At 43.1% G+C, this 20,908-nt stretch overlaps 13 non-coding genes across 13 annotated transcripts; all 13 read right to left on the bottom strand.

Moving 5' to 3' along the window:
* Positions 1–5,240: 5,240 nt before the first annotated feature.
* On the bottom strand, positions 5,241–5,313 carry trnav-cac (transfer RNA valine (anticodon CAC)). Its single transcript has one exon. It is a non-coding gene; the product is annotated as a tRNA-Val (tRNA).
* A 1,137-nt stretch (positions 5,314–6,450) lies between these two features.
* On the bottom strand, positions 6,451–6,523 carry trnav-cac (transfer RNA valine (anticodon CAC)). Its single transcript has one exon. It is a non-coding gene; the product is annotated as a tRNA-Val (tRNA).
* Positions 6,524–6,960: 437 nt separating this feature from the next.
* On the bottom strand, positions 6,961–7,033 carry trnav-cac (transfer RNA valine (anticodon CAC)). Its single transcript has one exon. It is a non-coding gene; the product is annotated as a tRNA-Val (tRNA).
* Positions 7,034–8,171: 1,138 nt separating this feature from the next.
* trnav-cac (transfer RNA valine (anticodon CAC)) lies at positions 8,172–8,244 on the bottom strand. Its single transcript has one exon. It is a non-coding gene; the product is annotated as a tRNA-Val (tRNA).
* Positions 8,245–9,382: 1,138 nt separating this feature from the next.
* Positions 9,383–9,455, bottom strand: trnav-cac (transfer RNA valine (anticodon CAC)). The gene has a single exon. It is a non-coding gene; the product is annotated as a tRNA-Val (tRNA).
* A 1,139-nt stretch (positions 9,456–10,594) lies between these two features.
* On the bottom strand, positions 10,595–10,667 carry trnav-cac (transfer RNA valine (anticodon CAC)). Its single transcript has one exon. It is a non-coding gene; the product is annotated as a tRNA-Val (tRNA).
* Positions 10,668–11,805: 1,138 nt separating this feature from the next.
* trnav-cac (transfer RNA valine (anticodon CAC)) lies at positions 11,806–11,878 on the bottom strand. Its single transcript has one exon. It is a non-coding gene; the product is annotated as a tRNA-Val (tRNA).
* A 1,137-nt stretch (positions 11,879–13,015) lies between these two features.
* On the bottom strand, positions 13,016–13,088 carry trnav-aac (transfer RNA valine (anticodon AAC)). The gene has a single exon. It is a non-coding gene; the product is annotated as a tRNA-Val (tRNA).
* A 1,136-nt stretch (positions 13,089–14,224) lies between these two features.
* Positions 14,225–14,297, bottom strand: trnav-cac (transfer RNA valine (anticodon CAC)). Its single transcript has one exon. It is a non-coding gene; the product is annotated as a tRNA-Val (tRNA).
* A 1,137-nt stretch (positions 14,298–15,434) lies between these two features.
* Positions 15,435–15,507, bottom strand: trnav-cac (transfer RNA valine (anticodon CAC)). The gene has a single exon. It is a non-coding gene; the product is annotated as a tRNA-Val (tRNA).
* A 1,102-nt stretch (positions 15,508–16,609) lies between these two features.
* On the bottom strand, positions 16,610–16,681 carry trnav-cac (transfer RNA valine (anticodon CAC)). The gene has a single exon. It is a non-coding gene; the product is annotated as a tRNA-Val (tRNA).
* Positions 16,682–17,816: 1,135 nt separating this feature from the next.
* On the bottom strand, positions 17,817–17,889 carry trnav-cac (transfer RNA valine (anticodon CAC)). Its single transcript has one exon. It is a non-coding gene; the product is annotated as a tRNA-Val (tRNA).
* A 2,642-nt stretch (positions 17,890–20,531) lies between these two features.
* Positions 20,532–20,603, bottom strand: trnav-aac (transfer RNA valine (anticodon AAC)). Its single transcript has one exon. It is a non-coding gene; the product is annotated as a tRNA-Val (tRNA).
* Between the last annotated feature and the right edge of the window lie 305 nt (positions 20,604–20,908).

Below are 20,908 nucleotides of genomic sequence, written 5' to 3'. Positions count from 1 at the left end.
TATTTTTTTTTATTTTTTTATTTCACCTTTATTTAACCAGGTAGGCTAGTTGAGAACAAGTTCTCATTTGCAACTGCGACCTGGCCAAGATAAAGCATAGCAGTGTGAACAGACAACACAGAGTTACACATGGAGTAAACAATTAGCAAGTCAATAACACAGTAGAAAAAAATGGGCAGTCTATATACAATGTGTGCAAAAGGCATGAGGAGGTAGGCGAATAATACAATTTTGCAGATTAACACTGGAGTGATAAATGATCAGATGGGCATGTACAGGTAGAGATATTGGTGTGCAAAAGAGCAGAAAAGTAAATAAATAAAAACAGTATAAAAACAGTATGGGAATGAGGTAGGTGAAAAGGGTGAGCTATTTTACCTATAGACTAAGTACAGCTGCAGCGACGTGGTTAGCTGCTCAGATAGCTGATGTTTGAAGTTGGTGAGGGAGATAAAAGTCTCCAACTTCAGCGATTTTTTGCAATTAGTTCAGTCACAGGCAGCAGAGTACTGGAACGAAAGGCGGCCAAATGAGGTGTTGGCTTTAGGGATGATCAGTGAGATACACCTGCTGGAGCGCGTGCCACGGATGGGTGTTGCCATCGTGACCAGTGAACTGAGATAAGGCGGAGCTTTACCTAGCATGGACTTGTAAATGACCTGGAGCCAGTGGGTCTGGCGGCGAATATGTAGTGAGGGCCAGCCGACTAGAGCATACAAGTCGCAGTGGTGGGTGGTATAAGGTGCTTTAGTGACAAAACGGATGGCACTGTGATAGACTGCATCCAGTTTGCTGAGAGTAGAGTGTTGGAAGCCATTTTATAGATGACATCGCCGAAGTCGAGGATCGGTAGGATAGTCAGTTTTACTAGGGGTAAGCTTGGCAGCGTGAGTGAAGGAGGCTTTGTTGCGGAATAGAAAGCCGACTCTGGATTTGATTTTTGATTGGAGATGTTTGATGTGAGTCTGGAAGGAGAGTTTGCAGTCTAGCCAGACACCTAGGTACTTATAGATGTCCACATATTCAAGGTTGGAACCATCCAGGGTGGTGATGCTAGTCGGGCATGCGGGTGCAGGCAGCGATCGGTTGAAAAGCATGCATTTGGTTTTACTCGCGTTTAAGAGCAGTTGGAGGCCACGGAAGGAGTGCTGTATGGCATTGAAGCTCGTTTGGAGGTTTGATAGCACAGTGTCCAATGACGGGCCGAAAGTATATAGAATGGTGTCGTCTGCGTAGAGGTGGATCAGGGAATCGCCCGCAGCAAGAGCAACATCATTGATATATACAGAGAAAGAGTCGGCCCGAGAATTGAACCCTGTGGCACCCCATAGAGACTGCCAGAGGACCGGACAGCATGCCCTCTGATTTGACACACTGAACTCTGTCTGCAAAGTAATTGGTGAACCAGGCAAGGCAGTCATCCGAAAAACCGAGGCTGTTGAGTCTGCCGATAAGAATTTGGTGATTGACAGAGTCGAAAGCCTTGGCGAGGTCGATGAAGACGGCTGCACAGTACTGTCTTTTATCGATGGCGGTTATGATATAATTTAGTACCTTGAGAGTGCTGAGGTGCACCCGTGACCGGCTCGGAAACCAGATTGCACAGCGGAGAAGGTACGGTGGGATTCGAGATGGTCAGTGACCTGTTTGTTGACTTGGCTTTCGAAGACCTTAGATAGGCAGGGCAGGATGGATATAGGTCTATAGCAGTTTGGGTCCAGGGTGTCTCCTCCTTTGAAGAGGGGATGACTGCGGCAGCTTTCCAATCCTTGGGGATCTCAGACGATATGAAAGAGAGGTTGAACAGGCTGGTAATAGGGGTTGCGACAATGGCGGCAGATAGTTTCAGAAATAGCGGGTCCAGATTGTCAAGCCCAGCTGATTTGTACGGGTCCAGGTTTTGCAGCTCTTTCAGAACATCTGCTATCTGGATTTGGGTAAAGGAGAACCTGGAGAGGCTTGGGTGAGGAACTACGGGGGGCGGAGCTGTTGGCCGAGGTTGGAGTAGCCAGGCGGAAGGCATGGCCAGCCGTTGAGAAGTGCTTATTGAAGTTTTCGATAATCATGGATTTATCGGTGGAGACCGTGTTTCCTAGCCTCAGTGCAGTGGGCAGCTGGGAGGAGGTGCTCTTGTTCTCCATGGACTTCACAGTGTCCCAGAACTTTTTGGAGTTGGAGCTACAGGATGCAAACTTTTGCCTGAAGAAGCTGGCCTTAGCTTTCCTGACTGACTGCGTGTATTGGTTCCTGACTTCCCTGAACAGTTGCATATCACGGGGCTATTCGATGCTATTGCAGTCCGCCACAGGATGTTTTTGTGCTGGTCGAGGGCAGTCAGGTCTGGAGTGAACCAAGGGCTGTATCTGTTCTTGGTTCTGCATTTTTTGAACGGAGCATGCTTATCCAAAATGGTGAGGAAGTTACTTTTAAAGAATGACCAGGCATCCTCAACTGACGGGATGAGGTCAATGTCCTTCCAGGATACACGGGCCAGGTCGATTAGAAAGGCCTGCTCACAGAAGTGTTTTAGGGAGCGTTTGACAGTGATGAGGGTGGTCGTTTGACTGCGGCTCCGTGGCGGATACAGGCGATGAGGCAGTGATCGCTGAGATCCTGGTTGAAGACAGCGGAGGTATATTTGGAGGGCCAGTTGGTCAGGATGACGTCTATGAGGGTGCCCTTGTTTACAGAGTTAGGGTTGTACCTGGTGGGTTCCTTGATGATTTGCGTGAGATTGAGGGCATCTAGCTTAGATTGTAGGACTGCCGGGGTGTTAAGCATATCCCAGTTTAGGTCACCTAACAGAACAAACTCTGAAGCTAGATGGGGGCGATCAATTCACAAATGGTGTCCAGGGCACAGCTGGGAGCTGACGGGGTCGGTAGCAGGCGGCAACAGTGAGAGACTTGTTTCTGGAGAGAGTAATTTTCAAAATTAGTAGTTCAAACTGTTTGGGTATGGACCTGGAAAGTATGACATTACTTTGCAGGCTATCTCTGCAGTAGACTGCGACTCCGCCCCCTTTGGCAGTTCTATCTTGACGGAAGATGTTATAGTTGGGTATGGAAATCTCTGAATTTTTGGTGGCCTTCCTGAGCCAGGATTCAGACACGGCAAGGACATCAGGGTTAGCAGAGTGTGCTAAAGCAGTGAGTAAAACAAACTTAGGGAGGAGGCTTCTGATGTTGACATGCATAAAACCAAGACTTTTCGATCACAGAAGTCAACAAATGAGGGTACCTGGGGACATGCAGGGCCTGGGTTTACCTCCACATCACCCGCAGAACAGAGAAGGAGTAGTATGAGGGTGCGGCTAAAGGCTATCAAAACTGGTCGCCTAGAGCGTTGGGGGCAGAGGATAAGAGGAGCAGGTTTCTGGGCATGGTAGAATATATTCAGGGCATAATGCGCAGACAGGGGTATGGTGGGGTGCGGGTACAGCGGAGGTAAGCCCAGGCACTGGGTGATGATGAGAGAGGTTGTATCTCTGGACATGCTGGTTGTAATGGGTGAGGTCACCGCATGTGTGGGGGTGGGACAAAGGAGGTAACAGGGGTATGCAGAGTGGATCTAGGGGCTCCATTGTGAACTAAAACAATGATAACTAACCTGAACAACAGTATACAAGGCATATTGACATTTGGGAGAGACATACAGCGAGGCATACAGTAATCACAGGTGTTGAATTGGGAAAGCTAGCTAAAAACAGTAGGCGAGGCTAATCAGCTAGCACAACAAACAGCAGGTAAAATGGCGTTGACTAGGCAACTGGGCCGACAGATAAAACAAACAAGCAGAATGGAGTACCGTGATTAATGGACAGTCCAGCGTGCGTCAGCTATGTAGCCGAGAGATCAGTGTCCAGGGGCAGCGGTGGATGGGCAGGGAAGCTGGGCTGGCGAGTGTTATCCAGGTTTAAAAAAAACTAACAATGACTAAATAGCTTGTAGCTAGTTAGCTGGTTAGCGTCTGGAGGTTCTTGAGTGTGTCATAAAAATAAAATAAAAATTAAAGGTGATAGCGATTCCGTATCACAGTGGGTGGGGCAGGTTTCCGGAAGGTATAAACAAAATAAAAATCAAAGAGAGATATAAAGTATATGGGTTCAGAGTGTTTGGAATGCAGTGAGCCAGATGGTTAGCAGGCCTGTGCTAACAAGCTAACAGTTCGTAGGCCCGGGCTAGACAAGCTAGCCGTTAGCAGGCCGTATTAGCAAGCAGGGAGATAGCGAGGGCTAGAGAGCTAACCTTTGGGGGACGTCGCGATGGGGTGAGTCTGTTTATTCCTCTTCTTGCGGTGACATCGACAGACCGGTCGCGGGCCCGGGTAATTGTAGCCCAGGAGTATGCTACAGGAGCTCTAGTGCGCTGGGTGAGCTGGAGACACAGCGTTTCAGAAAGCTCGCGGGCCTTGGCCAGCAGATGGATCTTTGGCGATGTCGCAACGAAAAAGCCTGTTGAAACCACCTCGGACGATTATGTCGGGCGGACCAGTCGTGATGGATCGGCGGGGCTCCGTGTCGGCAGTAAAGGGTCCAGGCCAATTGGCAAAAGAGGTATTGTTGGGCCTCTTCGGCTAGTCGGGAGATGGGCTTAGCTCAAGGCTAACTGTAGCTTGTTTTGGGACAGAGACGTTAGCCAGGAGTAGCCACTCGGATTGCAGCTAGCTAGTTGCGATGATCCGGTGTAAAGGTTCAGAGCTTGCGGTAGGAATCCGGAGATGTGGTAGAGAAAGAGCAGTCTGATATGCTCTGGGTTGATGTCGCGCTGGTGTCCTTTGAAGACTGCTAGCAATGGCTAACTGAGTACGAGCTAGTAGCTAGTTAGCTGGCTAGCTTCTGATGGTGGTTCCGGTTCTAAAGTAAAGTATGGAAAAAGCAGATCCGTACCACATTGGGTGATGCGGGTTGCAGGAGAGTATATTCAGCTCTAGTTTGAAAGTGAGATTAAAATATGTACGAAATATATACAGAAAAAAAAAACGAAGAAAACTATATTTACACTAGACAGGACGGGACAAGACAAAACACACGTCCGATTGCTACGCCATTATGGACCTCAGACCACACGTAGCAGGAATATATTCAGAGCGCCCAAGCTAGCCACACATGCAGAATGCGTTACGCGACAAAAAAGGAAAGTCTGAATACCAAATACTGAGAAGTGCGAAGGAAAAGCATGAATTCCGAAATTGGGACCGAGCCCTTAGTGAATAGGCTTACTCTCCAATTTGTTCAAATTTGTTTCCGCCCGGTTTCGAACCGGGGACCTTTCGCGTGTGAGGCGAACGTGATAACCACTACACTACGGAAACCTAATGAGTGGAATACTAAGGGTGTGGCTGACTTTGGCGGGGTGGGACATTTATCGTTCTCAGAATCAATTGAAAATCTGAAATAACTTAGTCCATTAATTAAGCAATAAGGCTTGAGATGCCGGGAATTATGAGGTATTTTTAAAATATTTGTTTTATTAATAAAAACGATATGTTATCGCTTTGTCATTATGGGGCATTGTGTGTAGATAGATTTTATTTTATTTCGTCCATTTTAGTATAAGTCTGTAATGTAACAAAATGTGGAAAAAAGTAAGGGGTCTGAAAACTTTCCGAATGCACTGTACCTATGCAGGCTAGCTTCTATTCCTTTGCTAGCCAGACAACTAAATCTATCACACAATCACATCAAGCAGCTGAAGTGACAGAAAACGATCAACATTTTTGTTTGTCTTACCTTGGATTATATTGCCATTTCTTTGGATATATCCATTATAATGACCCTGATAAATGCATTTGCCTGGCTCAGAGAAGCTGTCAGTCTGTTCACATTCATACAGATCGCACGGTGGAGGTCCCCAAAAAACGGCAACATTGATCCACAGGTCGGAGAGGTAGACAGCAAGGTTTAGATAAACCACAACTGTTTCAAACCAAATGCTAGCCTCTGGGCATTGGGAAATATTGAATATGACCTTTCACTTGTGAGGCGAACGTGATAACCACTACACTACTGAAACTACAATAAAAAAAGAGGAAGTCGTGGAAAATATTAGGAATGCCCACAAGACTCCCTCACATAATATCCCAAATTGAGTACCACTGAAAGAGCCATAATACCCATTAAAACCTAGCGGTCAAACAGGAAAATGGTTCCAATCATTTTTCCACCCTTCATGTTCCCCACAGGGGATTTTAAAAACACTTAAAATAAGGGCTGTGTTTCTTGTCGGCTTACCCTGGAGTGGTAAACTATTTGAATGATTATGGACCTCAGACCACACGTAGCAGGAATATATTCAGAGCGCCCAAGCTAGCCACACATGCAGAATGCGTTACGCGACAAAAAAGGAAAGTCTGAATACCAAATACTGAGAAGTGCGAAGGAAAAGCATGAATTCCGAAATTGGGACCGAGCCCTTAGTGAATAGGCTTACTGTCCAATTTGTTCAAATTTGTTTCCGCCCGGTTTCGAACCGGGGACCTTTCGCGTGTGAGGCGAACGTGATAACCACTACACTACTGAAACTACAATACAAAAAGAGGAAGTCGTGGAAAATATTAGGAATGCCCACAAGTTTACCTCACATAATATCCCAAAGTGAGTACCACAGAAAGAGCCATAATACCCATTAAAAACTAGCGGTCAAACAGGAAAATGGTTCCAATCATTTTTCCACCCTTCATGTTCCCCACAGGGGATTTTAAAAACACTTAAAATAAGGGCTGTGTTTCTTGTCGGCTTACCCTTTAGTGGTAAACTATTTGAATCATTATGGACCTCAGACCACACGTAGCAGGAATATTTTCAGAGCACCCAAGATAGCCACACATGCAGAGTACGTTACGCGACTAAAAAAGGTAAGTCTGAATACCAAATACTGAGAAGTGCGAAGGAAAAGCATGAATTCCAAAATTGGGACAGAGCCCTTAGTGAATAGGCTTACTGTCCAATTTGTTCAAATTTGTTTCCGCCCGGTTTCGAACCGGGGACCTTTCGCGTGTGAGGCGAACGTGATAACCACTACACTACGGAAACCTAATGAGTGGAATACTAAGGGTGTGGCTGACTTTGGCGGGGTGGGACATTTATCGTTCTCAGAACCTATTGAAAATCTGAAATTACTTAGTCCATTAATTAAGCAATAAGGCTTGAGAAGCCGGGAATTATGAGGTATTTTTAAAATATTTGTTTTATTAATAAAAACGATATGTTATCGCTTTGTCATTATGGGGCATTGTGTGTAGATAGATTTTATTTTATTTCGTCCATTTTAGTATAAGTCTGTAATGTAACAAAATGTGGAAAAAAGTAAGGGGTCTGAAAACTTTCCGAATGCACTGTACCTATGCAGGCTAGCTTCTATTCCTTTGCTAGCCAGCCAACTAAATCTATCACACAATCACATCAAGCAGCTGAAATGACAGAAAACGATCTACATTTTTGTTTGTTTTACCTTGGATTATATTGCCATTTCTTTGGATATATCCATTACAATGACCCTGATAAATGCATTTGCCTGGCTCAGAGAAGCTGTCAGTCTGTTCACATTCATACAGATCGCACGGTGGAGGTCCCCAAAAAAACGGCAACATTGATCCACAGGTCGGAGAGGTAGACAGCAAGGTTTAGATAAACCACAACTGTTTCAAACCAAATGCTAGCCTCTGGGCATTGGGAAATATTGAATATGACCTTTCGCATGTGAGGCGAACGTGATAACCACTACACTACTGAAACTACAATACAAAAAGAGGAAGTCGTGGAAAATATTAGGAATGCCCACAAGACTCCCTCACATAATATCCCAAATTGAGTACCACAGAAAGAGCCATAATACCCATTAAAAACTAGCGGTCAAACAGGAAAATGGTTCCAATCATTTTTCCACCCTTCATGTTCCCCACAGGGGATTTTAAAAACACTTAAAATAAGGGCTGTGTTTCTTGTCGGCTTACCCTGGAGTGGTAAACTATTTGAATCATTATGGACCTCAGACCACACGTAGCAGGAATATTTTCAGAGCACCCAAGATAGCCACACATGCAGAGTACGTTACGCGACAAAAAAGGTAAGTCTGAATACCAAATACTGAGAAGTGCGAAGGAAAAGCATGAATTCCAAAATTGGGACCGAGCCCTTAGTGAATAGGCTTACTGTCCAATTTGTTCAAATTTGTTTCCGCCCGGTCTCGAACCAGGGACCTTTCGCGTGTGAGGCGAACGTGATAACCACTACACTACGGAAACCTAATGAGTGGAATACTAAGGGTGTGGCTGACTTTGGCGGGGTGGGACATTTATCGTTCTCAGAACCTATTGAAAATCTGAAATTACTTAGTCCATTAATTAAGCAATAAGGCTTGAGAAGCCGGGAATTATGAGGTATTTTTTAAATATTTGTTTTATTAATAAAAACGATATGTTATCGCTTTGTCATTATGGGGCATTGTGTGTAGATAGATTTTATTTTATTTCGTCCATTTTAGTATAAGTCTGTAATGTAACAAAATGTGGAAAAAAGTAAGGGGTCTGAAAACTTTCCGAATGCACTGTACCTATGCAGGCTAGCTTCTATTCCTTTGCTAGCCAGCCAACTAAATCTATCACACAATCACATCAAGCAGCTGAAATGACAGAAAACGATCTACATTTTTGTTTGTTTTACCTTGGATTATATTGCCATTTCTTTGGATATATCCATTACAATGACCCTGATAAATGCATTTGCCTGGCTCAGAGAAGCTGTCAGTCTGTTCACATTCATACAGATCGCACGGTGGAGGTCCCCAAAAAACGGCAACATTGATCCACAGGTCGGAGAGGTAGACAGCAAGGTTTAGATAAACCACAACTGTTTCAAACCAAATGCTAGCCTCTGGGCATTGGGAAATATTGAATATGACCTTTCGCGTGTGAGGCGAACGTGATAACCACTACACTACTGAAACTACAATACAAAAAGAGGAAGTCGTGGAAAATATTAGGAATGCCCACAAGTTTACCTCACATAATATCCCAAAGTGAGTACCACAGAAAGAGCCATAATACCCATTAAAAACTAGCGGTCAAACAGGAAAATGGTTCCAATCATTTTTCCACCCTTCATGTTCCCCACAGGGGATTTTAAAAACACTTAAAATAAGGGCTGTGTTTCTTGTCGGCTTACCCTGGAGTGGTAAACTATTTGAATCATTATGGACCTCAGACCACACGTAGCAGGAATATTTTCAGAGCACCCAAGATAGCCACACATGCAGAGTACGTTACGCGACTAAAAAAGGTAAGTCTGAATACCAAATACTGAGAAGTGCGAAGGAAAAGCATGAATTCCAAAATTGGGACAGAGCCCTTAGTGAATAGGCTTACTGTCCAATTTGTTCAAATTTGTTTCCGCCCGGTTTCGAACCGGGGACCTTTCGCATGTGAGGGAAACGTGATAACCACTACACTACGGAAACCTAATGAGTGGAATACTAAGGGTGTGGCTGACTTTGGCGGGGTGGGACATTTATCGTTCTCAGAACCTATTGAAAATCTGAAATTACTTAGTCCATTAATTAAGCAATAAGGCTTGAGAAGCCGGGAATTATGAGGTATTTTTTAAATATTTGTTTTATTAATAAAAACGATATGTTATCGCTTTGTCATTATGGGGCATTGTGTGTAGATAGATTTTATTTTATTTCGTCCATTTTAGTATAAGTCTGTAATGTAACAAAATGTGGAAAAAAGTAAGGGGTCTGGAAACTTTCCGAATGCACTGTACCTATGCAGGCTAGCTTCTATTCCTTTGCTAGCCAGCCAACTAAATCTATCACACAATCACATCAAGCAGCTGAAATGACAGAAAACGATCTACATTTTTGTTTGTTTTACCTTGGATTATATTGCCATTTCTTTGGATATATCCATTACAATGACCCTGATAAATGCATTTGCCTGGCTCAGAGAAGCTGTCAGTCTGTTCACATTCATACAGATCGCACGGTGGAGGTCCCCAAAAAAACGGCAACATTGATCCACAGGTCGGAGAGGTAGACAGCAAGGTTTAGATAAACCACAACTGTTTCAAACCAAATGCTAGCCTCTGGGCATTGGGAAATATTGAATATGACCTTTCGCATGTGAGGCGAACGTGATAACCACTACACTACTGAAACTACAATACAAAAAGAGGAAGTCGTGGAAAATATTAGGAATGCCCACAAGACTACCTCACATAATATCCCAAATTGAGTACCACAGAAAGAGCCATAATACCCATTAAAAACTAGCGGTCAAACAGGAAAATGGTTCCAATCATTTTTCCACCCTTCATGTTCCCCACAGGGGATTTTAAAAACACTTAAAATAAGGGCTGTGTTTCTTGTCGGCTTACCCTGGAGTGGTAAACTATTTGAATCATTATGGACCTCAGACCACACGTAGCAGGAATATTTTCAGAGCACCCAAGATAGCCACACATGCAGAGTGCGTTACGCGACTAAAAAAGGTAAGTCTGAATACCAAATACTGAGAAGTGCGAAGGAAAAGCATGAATTCCAAAATTGGGACCGAGCCCTTAGTGAATAGGCTTACTGTCCAATTTGTTCAAATTTGTTTCCGCCCGGTTTCGAACCGGGGACCTTTCGCGTGTGAGGCAAACGTGATAACCACTACACTACGGAAACCTAATGAGTGGAATACTAAGGGTGTGGCTGACTTTGGCGGGGTGGGACATTTATCGTTCTCAGAACCTATTGAAAATCTGAAATTACTTAGTCCATTAATTAAGCAATAAGGCTTGAGAAGCCGGGAATTATGAGGTATTTTTAAAATATTTGTTTTATTAATAAAAACTATATGTTATCGCTTTGTCATTATGGGGCATTGTGTGTAGATAGATTTTATTTTATTTCGTCCATTTTAGTATAAGTCTGTAATGTAACAAAATGTGGAAAAAAGTAAGGGGTCTGAAAACTTTCCGAATGCACTGTACCTATGCAGGCTAGCTTCTATTCCTTTGCTAGCCAGCCAACTAAATCTATCACACAATCACATCAAGCAGCTGAAGTGACAGAAAACGATCAACATTTTTGTTTGTCTTACCTTGGATTATATTGCCATTTCTTTGGATATATCCATTACGATGACCCTGATAAATGCATTTGCCTGGCTCAGAGAAGCTGTCAGTCTGTTCACATTCATACAGATCGCACGATGGTGGTCCCCAAAAAAATGGCAACATTGATCCACAGGTCGGAGAGGTAGACAGCAAGGTTTAGATAAACCACAACTGTTTCAAACCAAATGCTCGCCTCTGGGTATTGGGAAATATTGAATATGACCTTTCGCGTGTGAGGCGAACGTGATAACCACTACACTACTGAAACTACAATACAAAAAGAGGAAGTCGTGGAAAATATTAGGAATGCCCACAAGACTACCTCACATAATATCCCAAATTGAGTACCACAGAAAGAGCCATAATACCCATTAAAAACTAGCGGTCAAACAGGAAAATGGTTCCAATCATTTTTCCACCCTTCATGTTCCCCACAGGGGATTTTAAAAACACTTAAAATAAGGGCTGTGTTTCTTGTCGGCTTACCCTGGAGTGGTAAACTATTTGAATCATTATGGACCTCAGACCACACGTAGCAGGAATATATTCAGAGCGCCCAAGCTAGCCACACATGCAGAATGCGTTACGCAACAAAAAAGGTAAGTCTGAATACCAAATACTGAGAAGTGCGAAGGAAAAGCATGAATTCCGAAATTGGGACCGAGCACTTCGTGAATAGGCTTACTGTCCAATTTGTTCAAATTTGTTTCCGCCCGGTTTCGAACCGGGGACCTTTCGCGTGTGAGGCGAACGTGATAACCACTACACTACGGAAACCTAATGAGTGGAAAACCAAGGGTGTGGCTGACTTTGGCGGGGTGGGACATTTATCGTTCTCAGAACCTATTGAAGATCTGAAATTACTTAGTCCATTAATTAAGCAATAAGGCTTGAGAAGCCGGGAATTATGAGGTATTTTTAAAATATTTGTTTGATTAATAAAAACTATATGTTATTGCTTTGTCATTATGGGGTATTGTGTGTAGATAGATTTAATTTTATTTCATCCATTTTAGTATAAGTCTGTAATGTAACAAAATGTGGAAAAAAGTAAGGGGTCTGAAAACTTGCCGAATGCACTGTACATATGCAGTCTAGCTTCTATTCCTTTGCTAGCCAGCCAACTAAATCTATCACACAATCACATCAAGCAGCTGAAATGACAGGAAACGATCTACATTTTTGTTTGTTTTACCTTGGATTATATTGCCATTTCTTTGGATATATCCATTACAATGACCCTGATAAATGAATTTGCCTGGCTCAGAGAAGCTGTCAGTCTGTTCACATTCATACAGATCGCACGGTGGAGGTCCCCAAAAAACGGCAACATTGATCCACAGGTCGGAGAGGTAGACAGCAAGGTTTAGATAAACCACAACTGTTTCAAACCAAATGCTAGCCTCTGGGCATTGGGAAATATTGAATATGACCTTTCGCGTGTGAGGCGAACGTGATAACCACTACACTACTGAAACTACAATACAAAAAGAGGAAGTCGTGGAAAATATTAGGAATGCCCACAAGACTACCTCACATAATATCCCAAAGTGAGTACCACAGAAAGAGCCATAATACCCATTAAAAACTAGCGGTCAAACAGGAAAATGGTTCCAATCATTTTTCCACCCTTCATGTTCCCCACAGGGGATTTTAAAAACACTTAAAATAAGGGCTGTGTTTCTTGTCGGCTTACCCTGGAGTGGTAAACTATTTGAATCATTATGGACCTCAGACCACACGTAGCAGGAATGTATTCAGAGCGCCCAAGCTAGCCACACATGCAGAGTGCGTTACGCGACTAAAAAGGTAAGTCTGAATACCGAATACTGAGAAGTGTGAAGGAAAATCATAAATTCCGGAATTGGGACTGAGCCTTAAGTGAATAGGCATACTGTCCAATTTGTTAAAATGTGTTTCCACCCGGTTTCGAACCTGGGCCCTTTCGCGTGTTAAGCGAAAGTGATAACCACTACACTACTGAAACCTGATTGTGGAAAACTACGGTTGTGGCCGATTTTGGCTGGGTGGGGCATTTATCGCTCTCAGAACCTATTGAAAGTCTGAAATTACTTAGTCCATTAATTAAGCAATAAGGCTTGAGAAGCCGGGAATTATGAGGTATTTTTAAAATATTTGTTTGATTAATAAAAACTATATGTTATTGCTTTGTCATTATGGGGTATTGTGTGTAGATAGATTTTATTTTATTTCATCCATTTTAGTATAAGTCTGTAACGTAACAAAATGTGGAAAAAGTAAGGGGCCTGAAAACTTTCCGAATGCACTGTACCTATGCAGGCTAGCTTCTTTTCCTTTGCTAGCAAGCCAACTAAATCTATCACACAATCACATCAAGCAGCTGAAATGACAGAAAACGATCTACATTTTTGTTTGTTTTACCTTGGATTATATTGCCATTTCTTTGGATATATCCATTACAATGACCCTGATAAATGCATTTGCCTGGCTCAGAGAAGCTGTCAGTCTGTTCACATTCATACAGATCGCACGATGGTGGTCCCCAAAAAAACGGCAACATTGATCCACAGGTCGGAGAGGTAGACAGCAAGGTTTAGATAAACCACAACTGTTTCAAACCAAATGCTAGCCTCTGGGTATTGGGAAATATTGAATATGACCTTTCGCGTGTGAGGCGAACGTGATAACCACTACACTACTGAAACTACAATACAAAAAGAGGAAGTCGTGGAAAATATTAGGAATGCCCACAAGACTACCTCACATAATATCCCAAATTGAGTACCACAGAAAGAGCCATAATACCCATTAAAAACTAGCGGTCAAACAGGAAAATGGTTCCAATCATTTTTCCACCCTTCATGTTCCCCACAGGGGATTTTAAAAACACTTAAAATAAGGGCTGTGTTTCTTGTCGGCTTACCCTGGAGTGGTAAACTATTTGAATCATTATGGACCTCAGACCACACGTAGCAGGAATATATTCAGAGCGCCCAAGCTAGCCACACATGCAGCATGCGTTACGCGACAAAAAAGGTAAGTCTGAATACCAAATACTGATAAGTGCGAAGGCAAAGCATGAATTCCGAAATTGGGACCGAACCCTTAGTGAATAGGCTTACTGTCCAATTTGTTAAAATTTGTTTCCGCCCGGCTTCGAACCGGGGACCTTTCGCGTGTGAGGCGAACGTGATAACCACCACACTACGGAAACCCAATGAGTGGAATACTAAGGGTGTGGCTGACTTTGGCGGGGTGGGACATGTATCGTTCTCAGAACCTATTGAAGATCTGAAATTACTTAGTCCATTAATTAAGCAATAAGGCTTGAGAAGCGGGAATTATGAGGTATTTTTAAAATATTTGTTTTATTAATAAAAACGATATGTTATCGCTTTGTCATTATGGGGCATTGTGTGTAGATAGATTTTATTTTATTTCGTCCATTTTAGTATAAGTCTGTAATGTAACAAAATGTGGAAAGAAGTAAGGGGTCTGAAAACTTTCCGAATGCACTGTACCTATGCAGGTTAGCTTCTATTCCTTTGCTAGCCAGCCAACTAAATCTATCACACAATCACATCAAGCAGCTGAAATGACAGAAAACGATCTACATTTTTGTTTGTTTTACCTTAGATTATATTGCCATTTCTTTGGATATATCCATTACAATGACCCTGATAAATGAATTTGCCTGGCTCAGAGAAGCTGTCAGTCTGTTCACATTCATACAGATCGCACGGTGGAGGTCCCCCAAAAAACGGCAACATTGATCCACAGGTCGGAGAGGTAGACAGCAAGGTTTAGATAAACCACAACTGTTTCAAACCAAATGCTAGCCTCTGGGCATTGGGAAATATTGAATATGACCTTTCGCGTGTGAGGCGAACGTGATAACCACTACACTACTGAAACTACAATACAAAAAGAGGAAGTCGTGGAAAATATTAGGAATGCCCACAAGACTACCTCACATAATATCCCAAATTGAGTACCACAGAAAGAGCCATAATACCCATTAAAAACTAGCGGTCAAACAGGAAAATGGTTCCAATCATTTTTCCACCCTTCATGTTCCCCACAGGGGATTTTAAAAACACTTAAAATAAGGGCTGTGTTTCTTGTCGGCTTACCCTGGAGTGGTAAACTATTTGAATCATTATGGACCTCAGACCACACGTAGCAGGAATATATTCAGAGCGCCCAAGCTAGCCACACATGCAGAATGCGTTACGCGACAAAAAAGGTAAGTCTGAATACCAAATACTGAGAAGTGCGAAGGAAAAGCATGAATTCCGAAATTGGGACCGAGCCCTTCGTGAATAGGCTTACTGTCCAATTTGTTAAAATGTGTTTCCGCCCGGTTTCGAACCGGGGACCTTTCGCGTGTGAGGCGAACGTGATAACCACTACACTACGGAAACCTAATGAGTGGAATACTAATGGTGTGGCTGACTTTGGCTGGGTGGGGCATTTATCGCTCTCAGAACCAATTGAAAATCAGAAATTACTTAGTCCATTAATTAAGCAATAAGGCTTGAGAAGTCGGGAATTATGAGGTATTTTTAAAATATTTGTTTGATTAATAAAAACTATATGTTATTGCTTTGTCATTATGGGGTATTGTGTGTAGATAGATTTTATTTTATTTCATCCATTTTAGTATAAGTCTGTAACGTAACAAAATGTGGAAAAAAGTAAGGGGCCTGAAAACTTTCCGAATGCACTGTACCTATGCAGGCTAGCTTCTTTTCCTTTGCTAGCAAGCCAACTAAATCTATCACACAATCACATCAAGCAGCTGAAATGACAGAAAACGATCTACATTTTTGTTTGTTTTACCTTGGATTATATTGCCATTTCTTTGGATATATCCATTACAATGACCCTGATAAATGAATTTGCCTGGCTCAGAGAAGCTGTCAGTCTGTTCACATTCATACAGATCGCACTGTGGAGATCCCCCAAAAACGGCAACATTGATCCACAGGCCGGAGAGGTAGACAGCAAGGTTTAGATAAACCACAACTGTTTCAAACCAAATGCTAGCCTCTGGGCATTGGGAAATATTGAATATGACCTTTCGCGTGTGAGGCGAACGTGATAACCACTACACTACTGAAACTACAATAAAAAAAGGGAAGTCGTGGAAAATATTAGGAATGCCCACAAGTTTACCTCACATAATATCCCAAAGTGAGTACCACAGAAAGAGCCATAATACCCATTAAAAACTAGCGGTCAAACTGGAAAATGGTTCCAATCATTTTTCCACCCTTCATGTTCCCCACAGGGGATTTTAAAAACACTTAAAATAATGGCTGTGTTTCTTGTCGGCTTACCCTGGACTGGTAAACTATTTGAATCATTATGGACCTCAGACCACACGAAGCAGGAATGTATTCAGAGCGCCCAAGTCAGCCACACATGCGTTACGCAACTTAGAAAGGCAAGTCTGAATATCAAATACTGAGAAGTGCGAAGGAACCCCAAGGGAATAGGCTTACTGTCCAATTTCTTCAAATGTGTTTCCGCCCGGTTTCGAAACGGGACCTTTCGCGTGTGAGGCGAACGTGATAACCACTACACTACGGAAACCTAATGAGTGGAATACTAAGGGTGTGGCTGACTTTGGCGAGGTGGGACATTTATCGTTCTCAGAACCTATTGAAAATCTGAAATTACTTAGTCCATTAATTAAGCAATAAGGCTTGAGAAGCCGGGAATTATGAGGTATTTTTAAAATATCTGTTTTATTAATAAAAACGATATGTTATCGCTTTGTCATTATGGGGCATTGTGTGTAGATAGATTTTATTTTATTTCGTCCATTTTAGTATAAGTCTGTAATGTAACAAAATGTGGAAAAAAGTAAGGGGTCTGAAAACTTTCCGAATGCACTGTACCTATGCAGGTTAGCTTCTATTCCTTTGCTAGCCAGCCAACTAAATCTATCACACAATCACATCAAGCAGCTGAAATGACAGAAAACAATCTACATTTTTGTTTGTTTTACCTTAGATTATATTGCCATTTCTTTGGATATATCCATTACAATGACCCTGATAAATGAATTTGCCTGGCTCAGAGAAGCTGTCAGTCTGTTCACATTCATACAGATCGCATGGTGGAGGTCCCCAAAAAAATGGCAACATTGATCCACAGGTCGGAGAGGTAGACAGCAAGGTTTAGATAAACCACAACTGTTTCAAACCAAATGCTAGCCTCTGGGCATTGGGAAATATTGAATATGACCTTTCGCGTCTGAGGCGAACGTGATAACCACTACACTACTGAAACTACAATACAAAAAGAGGAAGTCGTGGAAAATATTAGGAATGCCCACAAGACTACCTCACATAATATCCCAAATTGAGTACCACAGAAAGAGCCATAATACCCATTAAAAACTAGCGGTCAAACAGGAAAATGGTTCCAATCATTTTTCCACCCTTCATGTTCCCCACAGGGATTTTAAAAACACTTAAATAAGGGCTGTGTTTCTTGTCGGCTTACCCTGGAGTGGTAAACTATTTGAATCATTATGGACCTCAGACCACACGTAGCAGGAATATATTCAGAGCGCCCAAGCTAGCCACACATGCAGAATGCGTTACGCGACAAAAAGGTAAGTCTGAATACCAAATACTGAGAAGTGCGAAGGAAAAGCATGAATTCCGAAATTGGGACCGAGCCCTGAGTGAATAGGCTTACTGTCCAATTTGTTAAAATTTGTTTCCGCCCGGTTTCGAACCGGGGACCTTTCGCGTGTGAGGCGAACGTGATAACCACTACACTACGGAAACCTAATGAGTGGAATACTAAGGGTGTGGCTGACTTTTGGTGGGGTGGGACATTTATCGTTCTCAGGAACCAATTGAAAATCTGAAATTATTTAGTCCATTAATTAAGCAATAAGGCTTGAGAAGCCGGGAATTATGAGGTATTTTTAAAATATCTGTTTTATTAATAAAAACGATATGTTATCGCTTTGTCATTATGGGGCATTGTGTGTAGATAGATTTTATTTTATTTCTGTCCATTTTAGTATAAGTCTGTAATGTAACAAAATGTGGAAAAAAGTAAGGGGTCTGAAAACTTTCCGAATGCACTGTACCTATGCAGGCTAGCTTCTATTCCTTTGCTAGCCAGCCAACTAAATCTATCACACAATCACATCAAGCAGCTGAAATGACAGAAAACGATCTACATTTTTGTTTGTTTTACCTTGGATTATATTGCCATTTGTTTGGATATATCCATTACAATGACCCTGATAAATGCATTTGCCTGGCTCAGAGAAGCTGTCAGTCTGTTCACATTCATACAGATCGCACGATGGTGGTCCCCAAAAAACGGCAACATTGATCCACAGGTCGGAGAGGTAGACAGCAAGGTTTAGATAAACCACAACTGTTTCAAACCAAATGCTAGCCTCTGGGTATTGGGAAATATTGAATATGAGATAAACCACAACTGTTTCAAACCAAATGCTAGCCTCTGGGTATTGGGAAATATTGAATATGACCTTTCGCGTGTGAGGCGAATGTTATAACCACTACACTACTGAAACTACAATACAAAAAGAGGAAGTCGTGGAAAATATTAGGAATGCCCACAAGACTACCTCACATAATATCCCAAATTGAGTACCACAGAAAGAGCCATAATACCCATTAAAAACTAGCGGTCAAACAAGAAAATGGTTCCAATCATTTTTCCACCCTTCATGTTCCCCACAGGGATTTTAAAAACACTTAAAATAAGGGCTGTGTTTCTTGTCGGCTTACCCTGGAGTGGTAAACTATTTGAATCATTATGGACCTCAGACCACACGTAGCAGGAATATATTCAGAGCGCCCAAGCTAGCTACACATGCAGAATGCGTTACGCGACAACATTTACATTACATTACATTTAAGTCATTTAGCAGACGCTCTTATCCAGAGCGACTTACAAATTGGTGCATACACCTTATGACATCCAGTGGAACAGCCACTTGCATCTAAATCTTTTTTGGGGGGTGAGAAGGATTACTTACCCTTACTTACCCTATCCTAGGTATTCCTTGAAGAGGTGGGGTTTCAGGTGTCTCCGGAAGGTGGTGATTGACTCCGCTGTCCTGGCGTCGTGAGGGAGTTTGTTCCACCATTGGGGGCCAGAGCAGCGAACAGTTTTGACTGGGCTGAGCGGGAACTGTACTTCCTCAGTGGTAGGGAGGCGAGCAGGCCAGAGGTGGATGAACGCAGTGCCCTTGTTTGGGTGTAGGGCCTGATCAGAGCCTGGAGGTACTGAGGTGCCGTTCCCCTCACAGCTCCGTAGGCAAGCACCATGGTCTTGTAGCGGATGCGAGCTTCAACTGGAAGCCAGTGGAGAGAGCGGAGGAGCGGGGTGACGTGAGAGAACTTGGGAAGGTTGAACACCAGACGGGCTGCGGCGTTCTGGATGAGTTGTAGGGGTTTAATGGCACAGGCAGGGAGCCCAGCCAACAGCGAGTTGCAGTAATCAAGACGGGAGATGACAAGTGCCTGGATTAGGACCTGCGCCGCTTCCTGTGTGAGGCAGGGTCGTACTCTGCGGATGTTGTAGAGCATGAACCTACAGGAACGGGACACCACCTTGATGTTAGTTGAGAACGTCAGGGTGTTGTCCAGGATCACGCCAAGGTTCTTAGCGCTCTGGGAGGAGGACACAATGGAGTTGTCAACCGTGATGGCGAGATCATGGAAGGGGCAGTCCTTCCCGGGAGGAAGAGGAGCTCCGTCTTGCTGAGGTTCAGCTTGAGGTGGTGATCCGTCATCCACACTGATATGTCTGCCAGACATGCAGAGATGCGATTCGCCACCTGGTCATCAGAAGGGGAAAGGAGAAGATTAATTGTGTGTCGTCTGCATAGCAATGATAGGAGAGACCATGTGAGGTTATGACAGAGCCAAGTGACTTGGTGTATAGCGAGAATAAGAGAGGGCCTAGAACAGAGCCCTGGGGGACACCAGTGGTGAGAGCGCGTGGTGAGGAGACAGATTCTCGCCACGCCACCTGGTAGGAGCGACCTGTCAGGTAGGACGCAATCCAAGCGTGGGCCGCGCCGGAGATGCCCAACTCGGAGAGGGTGGAGAGGAGGATCTGATGGTTCACAGTATCGAAGGCAGCCGATAGGTCTAGAAGGATGAGAGCAGAGGAGAGAGAGTTAGCTTTAGCAGTGCGGAGCGCTCCGTGATACAGAGAAGAGCAGTCTCAGTTGAATGACTAGTCTTGAAACCTGACTGATTTGGATCAAGAAGGTCATTCTGAGAGAGATAGCGGTAGAGCTGGCCAAGGACGGCACGCTCAAGACAAAAAAGGTAAGTCTGAATACCAAATACTGAGAAGTGCGAAGGAAAAGCATGAATTCGAAATTGGGACCGAGCCCTAAGTGAATAGGCTTACTGTCCAATTTGTTAAAAATTGTTTCCGCCCGGTCTCGAACCGGGACCTTTCGCGTGTTAGGCGAACGTGATAACCACTACACTACGGAAACCTGATGAGTGGAACACTAAGGGTGTGGCTGACTTTGGCGGGGTGGGACATTTATCGCTCTCAGAACCAATTGAAAATCAGAAATTACTTAGTCCATTAATTAAGCAATAAGGCTTGAGAAGCCGGGAATTATGAGGTATTTTTAAAATATTTGTTTGATTAATAAAAACTATATGTTATTGCTTTGTCATTATGGGGTATTGTGTGTAGATAGATTTTATTTTATTTCATCCATTTTAGTACAAGTCTGTAACGTAACAAAATGTGGAAAAAAGTAAGGGGCCTGAAAACTTTCCGAATGCACTG

The sequence above is a fragment of the Oncorhynchus keta genome, chromosome 23 (genome assembly GCF_023373465.1).
Source record: "Oncorhynchus keta strain PuntledgeMale-10-30-2019 chromosome 23, Oket_V2, whole genome shotgun sequence".
Taxonomy (NCBI): Eukaryota; Metazoa; Chordata; class Actinopteri; order Salmoniformes; family Salmonidae; genus Oncorhynchus; species Oncorhynchus keta.
This window is presented reverse-complemented; position numbering and strand designations above follow the sequence as displayed.